The following is an 11,469-nucleotide window of genomic DNA, read 5'->3' on the forward strand; positions in this document are numbered from 1 at the left end:
CTGCATGAATCTTGAAAACACTAAGCTAAGTGAAAGAAGCCAGTCGCAAAGGACCACATATTGTAAGATCCCATTTACATGAAATGGCCAGAATAGGCAAACCTATACTAGTGGTTGCCTAGGTCTGCGAGGGTTGGGGGAAATGGGAAGTGACTGCTAATTGGTACAGAATTACTTTTGGAGGGGTAACGAAAATGTTCTAAAGTTGATTGTGGTGATGGTTGCACAACTCTATGTCTATATAAAAGCCACCGAATTGTGTACATCAAATGAGTAAATTGTATGGCCTATGAATTATCGCTCAATAAAGCTGTTGAAAACACAATGATCAGGCATCACCACCTCTGGAAACTCTAACTTTTCCCTGCACAGTCTGTAGGTAATCTTCTGATTACCTCTATCCTTGGCACATGACATTTATCACCAATTTATAACAATGAAGAGCAGCCATTTTGCCAAATACTTTATACCCAATATCTTACTTAATGTTTTCAATAGACTTGTGAGATAAGTATTATTACCATATCACTTTGCAATTGGACACATTTTTAAGTGCATTGTTATTCAACAGGGCTGTTTCCCAAAGACAGAAGTTGCATATATGTGGCCTTCAGGTCCTAAAGTGGTCCAGTGGGATTTTTTTTGTTTGCTCCAAAGGCACAATGTTTTTAAAACCTTTAAATTAGATGACAACATTTTTAAAATCTGGAAATTTTATGTAAAAACTCATTTTGCTAAACCTACCTTGAAACTGAGAGGGCCCAATGATAAGATTTGATCAAAGCCTTTAAATCTGGGAAGTCCTCCCCAACTTGCCACAATTCTCTTTACTCCTCCCTATTGTGTCATGTCTAGCTCACTTTACTAACTGGTGCTACTTGCAGAAGGTAGCATAAGAGAGCTTGTAAGCAACAACTGCCCCTAGACGAGGACCATGTTCTCTTCATCTTTGCATCCCTATAGCACCTGAACAGCACCTGATCAGTAGCATGGAAACAATAGATAACCTTGAACTGTTACCTCTCTGATATAAGTGAGTTATGTTCTACAGCATGTCGCTGACTCCCCACCCTCTTGGGTTTTTTTGTTTGTTTTCTTTTCATTTTACCAACTAATACATCCTTCAAAGTACAGCCTTGCACTGGGTTCTATTGGGTTGTCAAAAAAGGCATGATGCATGTTTGCAACAGATGGCGCCAGTTCGTTTTTGGAAGTACTAGAGTGATTCGCATCTATGTTATTGCCATGTCATTTGACAGCTGACAGTTCCAGCTTCATTCTAAAAAAAAATTGAGCGATTTGGTTGCGTATTGGAGATTTTACAACAAGTTGAAGATGGAAGACCAAACTGCATTTTTGCCATATTTTACTGTTTTACTTCCATAAAGGGAAGAACAGGCATCAAGCTTGTGAAAAGTTGCATAAAGTTTACAGTAACAATGCTCTACAAGAACGTCAGTGCCAATGATGGCTCATGAAATTCCGTGCTGGTGATTTTGATCTCAACGACGCTCCTCAGTCAGGGAGGCCCACCGAGGTTGATGACGACAAAATAAAGGCATTGACTGAGTCAAACCCACATTACACGACATGAAAGATTGCAGAAACATTGCACATCCATCATTCAAGCATTCATGACCTCCTGAAGAAGCTGGGATACGTAAGCAAGGTCGATATTTGGGTTCCGCATGAACTCAAAGTAAGTTCATGTGACAGTGTGTATAGAAATCTGCAATATGCTCATTAAACATGAGGAAAACGATCCTTTTTTGAAGCGACTGATAACTGGTGATGAGAAGTGGATTGTTGACAACAATGTGGTGCCCAAACGGTCTTGGTCCCCACGTGATGATTCGCCTCAAACGACATCGAAAGCAGACATTCATCAGAGGAAGGTTATGCTTTCAGTGAGGTGGGATTTTAAAGGTGTCGTGTTTTTGAGCTCCTACCAAGGAACCAAACAATCAATTCAAACATGTACTGTCGGCAATTGGACAGTTTGAATGAATCCAACATCCAGAAACATCCAGAGTTGTTCATTGTAAAGGAGTTGTGTTCCATTGCGACAATGCGAGACCACATGCAAGTCTGATCACCTGTCAAAAATGATTGGAGCTTGGATGGGATGTGTTGCTACACCCACCATATTTTCCTGACCTTGCACCACCAGACTTCCACTTGTTTCGCTCTCTTCAAAACTCCTTGCGTGGTATAACATTCAATTCAGATGAGGCTGTAAATCAGCACCTTGTTCAGTTTTTCACAAGTAAAGACAGGTCCTTCCATGAACGAGGAATTATGAAACTCATTGAAAGATGGCAAAAGGTTATCAAACAAAATGGGCAATATATCATTGATTGATCTTTGTTCTTTTATAAATAAATGACCTTTCAAAAACATAGACGAAATACGTCATGACTTTTCTGACGACCCAATAAGTTGAAATCAGTCCAACCAAGTTCAATCCTGGCCTTCCAGGTAAACAGAGGGAGGTCTCACTCACAAAACAGTTAGCAAATAGTACCAAACATAATTAACAAAATGTAACTGAAGCGTACAGATTACAGAGATGGATCCCCTATCTCTAGTCCCCCCAACATTTCAGTTTAGTAAGATTTAGACAAAAACTAGCTATTATGAACAATAAAACCTTACTAATTTTGTTTATCCAGATAGGGCCAGTCTGGTCCAGCCTGTAAATGACCAAGGGGGTTCATGAGGGTATATTTTGCCAAGCAAAGAAACAGCATAAATGAAATTTATAAGTTTGTTTAACCTACTTAGTAGGAAAGAAAAAATTAAAGACTTTATTGAATCTATTATTGATTATTTCCAAATTTTACTGATTAAAATGAATCTTCAGTTATCTAAAATACTTCCTTTAAGACCCCTTGAAGCATTTCTGACTTCAATGATTATATACTGAACTCTAGGTCAGTCTTTCACTGGTTCGCTGGTGGTGCAGAAATTAGCCCACTTTTACACATACAGAGTTGTATGAATTATGTAATACATTGAAGTACAATTAATACTGTACATACATGCTAAATCCTTAGTTTACCAATAATGTTTTTAGATAAGTATTTCTAAATTTTAAAATAGTCATACTCAGGGCCTGCCTGCGAGTGGTGCGTCACTTTAGAGTTGGCTTGGGACACCAGCTCTGAGCAGCAGGGCCCGGTTTGGATCCCACATGCGGGCCAGTGACGCTGCGCCCTCTACAGGTAAGATGGTAAACAACAGCTCAACCTGGAGCTGGGCTGCGGTGAGTCGCTGGAGATGGCATAGGCTGCAGTGGGGCTGGCCGGCTGCTGGCGTGAGCAGCCGTTAGCTGCTGTGAGCTGCCGTGAGTCGCCGTGAGTGACTGCCTCACCCAGGAAGAGAGCAATGATAATACCAACATGGGCCAGTGAAGCAACATCTTCCACAACTAGACTGAAGAACAATAGGACAGCAACTTGTCTGTCCCCTTCCCCAATTCCCCAATAAAATCTTTTAAAAAAAGATTTAATTAAAAATAAACGAAAAATAAAACTAAAAGTCATACTTATAGAAAATTAGAAGGAAAAAATATGAAATTTCTCATAACCCCAACCACCCAAAGACTAACATTTAACATTTTAGTATTTTTCCTTAGTCTTGTTTCTATGCATATTTTTGCATAATTTTAATCATACAGTTAATCACTTTTGCACATTGCTTCCCATTTAAAATTATAACTTGAATTTTTTAATGCCTGTATAATATTGCATTGTGTATATATACCCTAATTTTTATAACTAGTTTTCTGTGATTGGACATTTAAGTTATGTCTTATTTTCCAGATTAATTAATAATGCTATTATTATCTTTCAGTAAACAACATTTTTTCATATTTCAAGTTATGTTCTCAGGGTAAATTCCTAAGAATAGATTTACATAGTTAGGATCTTCACCGGTGTTTCCAAACTTCCATCCAGGTTGAACTGATTTTCAGTCTCACCAGCAGTGAGGGTTCACGAATCCATTTGTAATCAAGATTTTTCTCTTCTGGAGTCTTTTCAATTTGTGATGTGTAGGGCTAGCTGCAGACAATCTGGAGAAATCATAAATCAGAGAAGAATGTCCTTGGTGCCACATCACTTGCTTTTATCTCCCATTCATGCCATCACCTCTATCCACCTCTATCCTGCCTCCCTGGGCCCCCTTTTCCTTTAGGCCTATGGTGTCTCTGCCTTCTCCCCTCACATCCCTACTGAACCTGCATACCTCACTAAGGAGCTGATTGCTGCAGTCAGATTTAGGAAGGAACAGATAGAAAGGGAAGTGTGTCCATCTGAGACAGAATTTGCATCTCCAAAGTTCTCAGGAGCTGCAAGGCTGATGGAAGGGCTTGAGGTAGCCAGGAACTTCCTGGGGCCCTTGAATCTCACCATGTAGATGGCCGCTGGCATGTTTTGAAAAAATTATTTTGGAGGGGAAAAAAAAAGAAAGGAAGGAAAGAAGAATTGTTTTAATAAACTTCATTAACTTTTCCTGCTTGTAAAAGTAATGTATGCTCCCTATTAAAAATCTGTAAAATATCTCCAAAAGAATTAAGAAAAAAACAAAGTCACCCAGGATTACATTACCAGCTCAGTGCATTAATTTGGAAGCCAATGAGCACTGCGTATCCTCATCTTGAGCTCCTGTGGAGTCTGCAGCCCATTGGAGAAGACGGGTCCTGCCTATTCCTTTTTGATAAGCTCCCAGAAATTTGTATGCAACCAGCTCACCAGAGTTGGGACTAGAAAGGGTGATTTTATCCCATGTAAGTGCAGAGGCCTTTTGGAAGCCCAGACCAGAAGTTCTTCCTCCTCATCACTGAGAAGACAGCATGTTTCCTGTCTGTGTTCAGAATCCAGTGGCATTTCCTGGAATTCAACCACCTTCCTCTCTCTACAGAGGAAGGGGACAGTTTAAAAGCCCAGGCTTTCCATAATGGCAACTCAATTATTGACATAAATATTTTTTATACTGTTTCCATGTAATATAATTGTCAAGTACCTTCCGGTTTATAAGACTTAGGTCAAGTCTCTGACCATTTCTTTTGCAATTTAGTTTTCCTTGGACTCACGCAGCTTTCAAACGAATTTGTCCTTGGGAGACAGTATGGTGCAGTGGTTGAGGGCATGGGCATTATGACATTGCACTGTGTGAGTACGGCCATGGTGAAACAGGCACTTCGGTCCATGGCTGGTGGGGATGATAAAGGGTCCAAGCCCCTTGGAAGGCAATATGGAACGATCTATCAAAATGACAACTGCATATAGCCTTCAGTCTGAACTCTGACTCTGCCACTCACTTGCTCCAAGGCCTGGCACAAAATTACAAAGTTTGTGACTTCTCCAAGCCTGAGATCCTAGTCTTCATAAAAATCATATCCACAGGTAATTGAGATGCACCAGTAACATGTTTGGTAGGGTAGGCCCACGGCATGTGCTCAGAAAACATTAAAGGCCGCTGATGCTACTTGTTCTTCACTTTCACTTTCTTTCAGGTGCCCCAAAGACACTGATTCTCCTCCTCCAGCTGCCAGCATTCCAGAACCTGAGACCCGGTTACCTGTGGATGGAAGAGGAAGGCCAGACTCCGGGGTGAAATCAGTAGGATTCAAATCCCAGCTAAGTCCATTTTACTAACAGCACAGACTTGGGTCAGTGGTTTCAGTTTCCTCCTTTGTAAATGGAAACAATGACAATATTAATAATCGCCATCTTGTAGGATAGTTGTAGGGTCTAGAAGTGATGTTTATGACGTATCCAACACAGCACGGAGGAGGCACTGAGTCCATGGAAGTTATTTTGAGGCTGAGAGGAGATGCTGGGAGAGCTATGGAATGATTCTTATTCCCAGCTCCTGCTCTTCCAGCGTAGCGGGGAGCTTAATTACTGAAGGCCATTTGCTAAGTCTTGTCCTCTTTTAGTCTCCTGGGGAACAGAGAGCATCTAGGTTAAGATGCTCATTATCATTATCGCATTATCATTCTCAACGCTGCTCAATAAGAGAATTTCTGGGTAGGTCACCAGTCAAGAAAGATGGGGTGAGCAAAACAACATGTACACCAGCAACCCTACTTTTTGAGTAACCCCTGTGTGCCAGACATTGTTCCCGGCACTGAGTCTACAGGCACAAACAAGGCAGATGAGGCCCCAGTTCTCATAGGACCTACAGTCCAGTGGACCATAAATAGATAAGCACAGAGAATTAGGACCATGTTTGTGGGGGGCCTGCCTAAGTGAGATGGATATGAAGTTAAATTGGGGAGCTCAGGTAGTTGGGTTAGGGTTTGAATAGGTTATTTTCATACTGAAGATGTTTTAGTTTCTAGTTTGTTGAAAGATTGAGGACTTCAGACACATTTTCACCTCAGGAGGAGGGGAGAGGTCAAGTTAGAGATCCAACAACTAGTTTAAGTCCTGTCTCCACTATTCACCGGGGCCTGTTCTCTCAACTGACATGGTAGCAATTGGGCTGGAAGATTGCTAATTTTCAAGGTCCTGACCCTCTGGGATCCTACTGCTCGATGGCATTAACCATAATATTGATGTGATGACATTGCAAGAATTAACCATAATATCATTTTTATGTCTTTGCAGACTTTTATTTTTTTTACTTTCCTTCTTGCTGAGAGCCATGTGCAGCTCCATGTATTATGGAGTCAGGTTTTTACTATCCTGGATGCGAAAGGTCACATTTTTGGCAAGATGTGGATAAGCAAAACCCCATGTGTGCCTATAAAACTAAAGAGTAATTCCAAACTATCTCTTAGTATGAGCCCGGATGTTGCCTGGATTTTAGAACATATAATTTTAAATTCATGATTCTTTTGAAAAATGCAGGAAAGTAAATCTTCTCTTTTATATACTCAGAGAAAACAGAGTTTTATGTCAATAGCTGCAGATGGTGATGTAACAGCATTACAGTGGCCCCTATAAATTTTGGAGTTCTCCAAGTGGGCTCTGAGCACAGGCTCTGAGTCTTTGCAAGTTCTATTTCTTCTCCTTGGAGCACCCTCTTCTTTCCTCCCTATTTGCACCTAATTCATCTGAAAGTTTTCTCATTTTCCTTTCATTACAACTGAGACTTCTCTAGGAAGAGATCCTGTGAACGATCATTCCAAGATTGGGTTAGTTGCCCCTCCTCTGTGCTGCCTTAGCATTCTGAACCTTTATCAAACGATTTAAATAACACTTACCACACTATTCAAATAAATGTAATTTTTTGCCCTTGACCTCATATGCACAGAACTGGTTGAAAAATAACCCTTGGTTTGTAATGTATTATCATCACTGGTCTATGTTTGGCCCTGTTTTATAATCAGTATTTTATTCTATCTGTATATTGATTTATAACAGTACTGCCCAGCAGAAACATAATGGAAGCCATATACGTAGCTTTAAAATTTGAAACTGTCCCATTTAAAATTTATTTTCATAGTATATTTTATTTAGCCCAATATGTCCAAAACATTATCACTTCAACATATAATCAATATGGAAATCATTACTGAAATATTTACCTTCATTTTTTTCAATACGAAGTCTTCAAAATATTTTTGTTTGCTTGTTTTTTTACATTTTACATTTAAAGCATATCTTAATTCAGTCTTGTTACATTTCAAGTGATCAGTAGTCTTATGTGGCCAGTGGCCACCATACTGGACAGCATAGATTTATAACATAACCAACCTGCATTCACACAAGACCAAAAACAAGACTAAAATATGACCAATAACTTATTTCTACCTATAGATTCTTCCCCCAACCTGCTTCTTGTCAGCTGGTCAGCTGGTTCAACTAGATGTTAAGTTTGTGGAGGACAGAACATGTATATGTATGATGCTCGTGTTTCGTTGTCTTCTCCAAGTATGGTCCCTGGATACTAGGAGTCCCTAAGATCCTTTTAGGTCAGAGTATTTTTTTAACATTAAGACATTATTTGCCTTTTTCACTATGTTGACATTTGCACAAATTCTGAAAGCATGGTGTGTAAAACTACTGGCACCTTATCATAGATCACAGTATTAACCCCATACTGTACTACTAGTCACTGTAATCTTCAATGTTTTGCACTTTTGGTTTTGGTTTTTTTTTAAATGCAAGTTTTACTTAAAACTTGATTGATTAAGCAGTACAATTTATTAATTTTATTATATCTTGACTCTTGAATTCTCTTCTTATAAGTATTGTGTGTGATGAATGGGGAGCACGCATAAAGCACTTCTGCTGTGTATTGAAGGACAGTGGTTGTCCCCAAAAAGCACTTGAGCAATTATCTGAGTTGTGAGCTGAACTAGTGGGTTTTTTCATGTAACACCATTTTTACTTGAAAGAACAACTGACAAACTATGGTTATTCAGAGTTGGGAATTTAGTAGACATTTTCTCAAAATAAATAAAGTAAACCTGTCACTTCAAAGAAAACAACTGACCATATTTATTGCTAATAATAAAAATTTGGGCCTTAAAGTAAAGATTCAAATATTGAAAAATGTGTATCCACCACTGTGCATTTTACAGCTTCTGAATATCTAAACACTTTTCTGAAGAGCTCAGTGGTAATATTAACAAATGTGATCATTATTATTTTTTTGGTTATTATAGAAAGAAGTGGCAACATTTGGAAGATATGTATAACTCGGGGAGCCAATATTTTCCAAATGACCAGTGTGCGATGTTTACAAAATCATGTATGGGTGAAAGATCCATTCAAAGTAAGTGATAAATCAGTGGATTTTAACATAACAGAGAACAAAGTGTTCATTATATGGTTTCAGACTGTATATTGCAACTGACCTTTTAGAACCTATTGCTAACTGAGTTTTGCTATAATACCAAAGATTATTCATAATCATCTGAAAAGGCTATTAAAATATCCCTTCCTTTTCCAATTACATAAGCATTTTTTCATATGTATTACATATGTATGTTTTCTTCATATACTCAACTGAAAAACATATTGCAACAGATTGAATCCAGAATCAGATATGAGAATCCAGCTGATCTTTATTAAGCCAGACATTAAAGAGGTTTGCAAAAATGTAAAACAATGACATTCTGTTTACTAATTTTTTTTGTTTGGTAAAATAGTTATTTTTCATGAAACATTATTTGTGTTATTATGTAACAGGTTTAGTATTATTACTATTAAATAAAGTAATAAGTCAATATTTTTTTATTTCTGTTTTAACTTCTAACACAGTAAATACTAATAAATATAACTAAAATAAATAAAAGCTCTTTGAGACCCTCAATAATTTTTAAAAGTGTAAACTATTCCTGAGACCAGAGTTTAAGAAGTATGAACCTAGCACAATTATATTATTTTAAATTTAACTTTTATATTTAGTTCTTATAGTATTTAGCTTATATACTATATATGCTAATACATAGTATAAATTATAGCTTTTATAATATGTTTACTACCACCTTACAAGTGATCAAAGTTAATGTCACCAGCAATGGGACAAATCAAAATCAACATCATGTGATTCCTGATGTGATGTACTGAGAAAGACACAGCATCATTTCTATGATGTTCCTAACAAAAATGCACATCCTCAATCTAATCATAAAGCAACATCAGGCAAACCCAACATTGACCGTCTACCAAATATTTTGCTTGTACTTTTCAAAAATGTCAATATCAAGAAAGAAAAAGCAATACCAAGAAATGGATGTCATCTGGGTGTTTCTTTTACTATAAAATAATATTAATGGCAATTGGGAAAACTTGAATAAAATCTGTAGACTAGAAAATAATATTGTCTTAATGCTGATTTCTTGATTTTGATCATTGTACAGAGGTTATGTAAGAGAATGTTCTTGTTTTAGGAAATGTATAGTAAATAGGGGAAAGGTATCATTTCTGCTACAATTCTCAAGTGGTACAGAAAATAATGTGAGAGAGAGGAGAAAAAGAAGAGAAGAGAGCAAACGTGGTAAAATGTTAATATTTGGAATCTGGGGAAAGGAAATTCAGAAATTCTCTGCATGATGTGTACAACTTTTCTGTTAGTCAGAAATTATGTCAAAATTAAAGACTTAAAAAGGAAAAAAGTTAACTAAATGAACACATGAGTGAATCTTTTTCTAGATATTCCATCTTCTGCAGCTTCTGGATTTAGACCTTAGAAGATTAAACAGAGAAAGAAGTCTCTGAATGGTTACTATTATATCCTTATATCGCATTAACATTATGTGCTAAAAGGTCTTCTAAAATTTACCTCCCCTCATAACTTTCCATAAAAGGGCCTTCATACCCATGAAATTGAGGTTTTCATTACATGAACTCCAAATTATTTTGTTTCTACTTTGATGTGGGGGAAAGAGGATCGTTAGCCAGTCTCTAACACTGAACTAGAAAGGAGCAATTATAAAATTACTCTCGAAAGAATTTAGAAAGGCGCTTGCGTCAAATCTTAGCGTTAGCCATCAGGGGTTAGAGCTGTTGGTAGGAAATGTTAACAAACTGCTTCTCTATTCCAGGAGGCTCTTGACAGGGGAAGGGGCTGGAACACTATATCAGTGATTCTTCGTTCCACTTCTCTGGTCTGAAAGTGTCTCGCTTGGAGCTGGACTGCTTTGTGGGTGAAAAAGGAGCCCGGCCACCTAGGATTAGCTGACATGTGTGTGATTAAGAGTCTTTCTAGCCCCATGTATAATTAGAGGCAGATCATGAGAGTAAGCGAAGGATTTTTTTGTTTTGTTTTGTTTTAAACAGCACGCCCTCAGACTTATTCTTAACATTTCAATTCTGCACAGGTAGCCTCGCCCGCCTCCCCCTAGTGGTCCGGAGTAGGATCGCCATGGTCAGAAGAGCCATTGTGTTTCTGGCTGTGGCTTCCCAGTTCAGGAAGGGGCTGTGAGCTCTGGTTTCTCGTTGTAACAGAAAGAGCCTTATAAAGTAGGTGATCTAACCTGGGTGAGGATATTAAAATTTGAAGAGGCTAAATAAATCTCCCGAGAGCACAGTAAATTAAGGCCTAAATCAGTACAAGAACATCTGTCAACTGACCCCAGTCCAGAGCCCCACTGAGCACAACTTGAGGAGGAGCCCACTGGCTCCCAAAATATACTGGTAATTCCTAAAGCCATACTTAGAAGAACATACAAAGCCCTTACCCCCTTACTTTGCACTGCCTGCAGGACCCTGCCCATCTCATGTTCTACCATTCTCCCAAGCACCATGGGTGTCTGCCACTCTGTTTTATTTTTAGTGTATAAAAATATATACTGACATTAGATTGTGCATCTATGTGTCTGTTCACTGTCTCTTCCACATTAGAATATAGGCTCCTTGGAGGATGTTTTCTCTTAATTGCTCTCTGCCCAACGCCTATCACATGGTAAAGTGTACTAGATTTCCATGCCTGCTGTAATAAATCGCCCCAAACTCGGTGACTTAAAACAACAGAAGAAATTTATTATTTTATAGCTATGGAGATCAG

The 11,469-nt window shown here is 38.3% G+C and overlaps 1 long non-coding RNA gene across 1 annotated transcript; it reads left to right on the forward strand.

Moving 5' to 3' along the window:
* Positions 1-7,637: 7,637 nt before the first annotated feature.
* On the forward strand, positions 7,638-11,263 carry LOC109380622 (uncharacterized). Its single transcript, XR_002123537.1, has 3 exons — positions 7,638-7,927; positions 8,624-8,733; positions 10,508-11,263. It is a non-coding gene; the product is annotated as an uncharacterized LOC109380622 (long non-coding RNA).
* Positions 11,264-11,469: the final 206 nt, after the last annotated feature.

Source organism: Hipposideros armiger, unplaced genomic scaffold (genome assembly GCF_001890085.2).
Source record: "Hipposideros armiger isolate ML-2016 unplaced genomic scaffold, ASM189008v1 scaffold_39, whole genome shotgun sequence".
Lineage (NCBI taxonomy): Eukaryota > Metazoa > Chordata > Mammalia > Chiroptera > Hipposideridae > Hipposideros > Hipposideros armiger.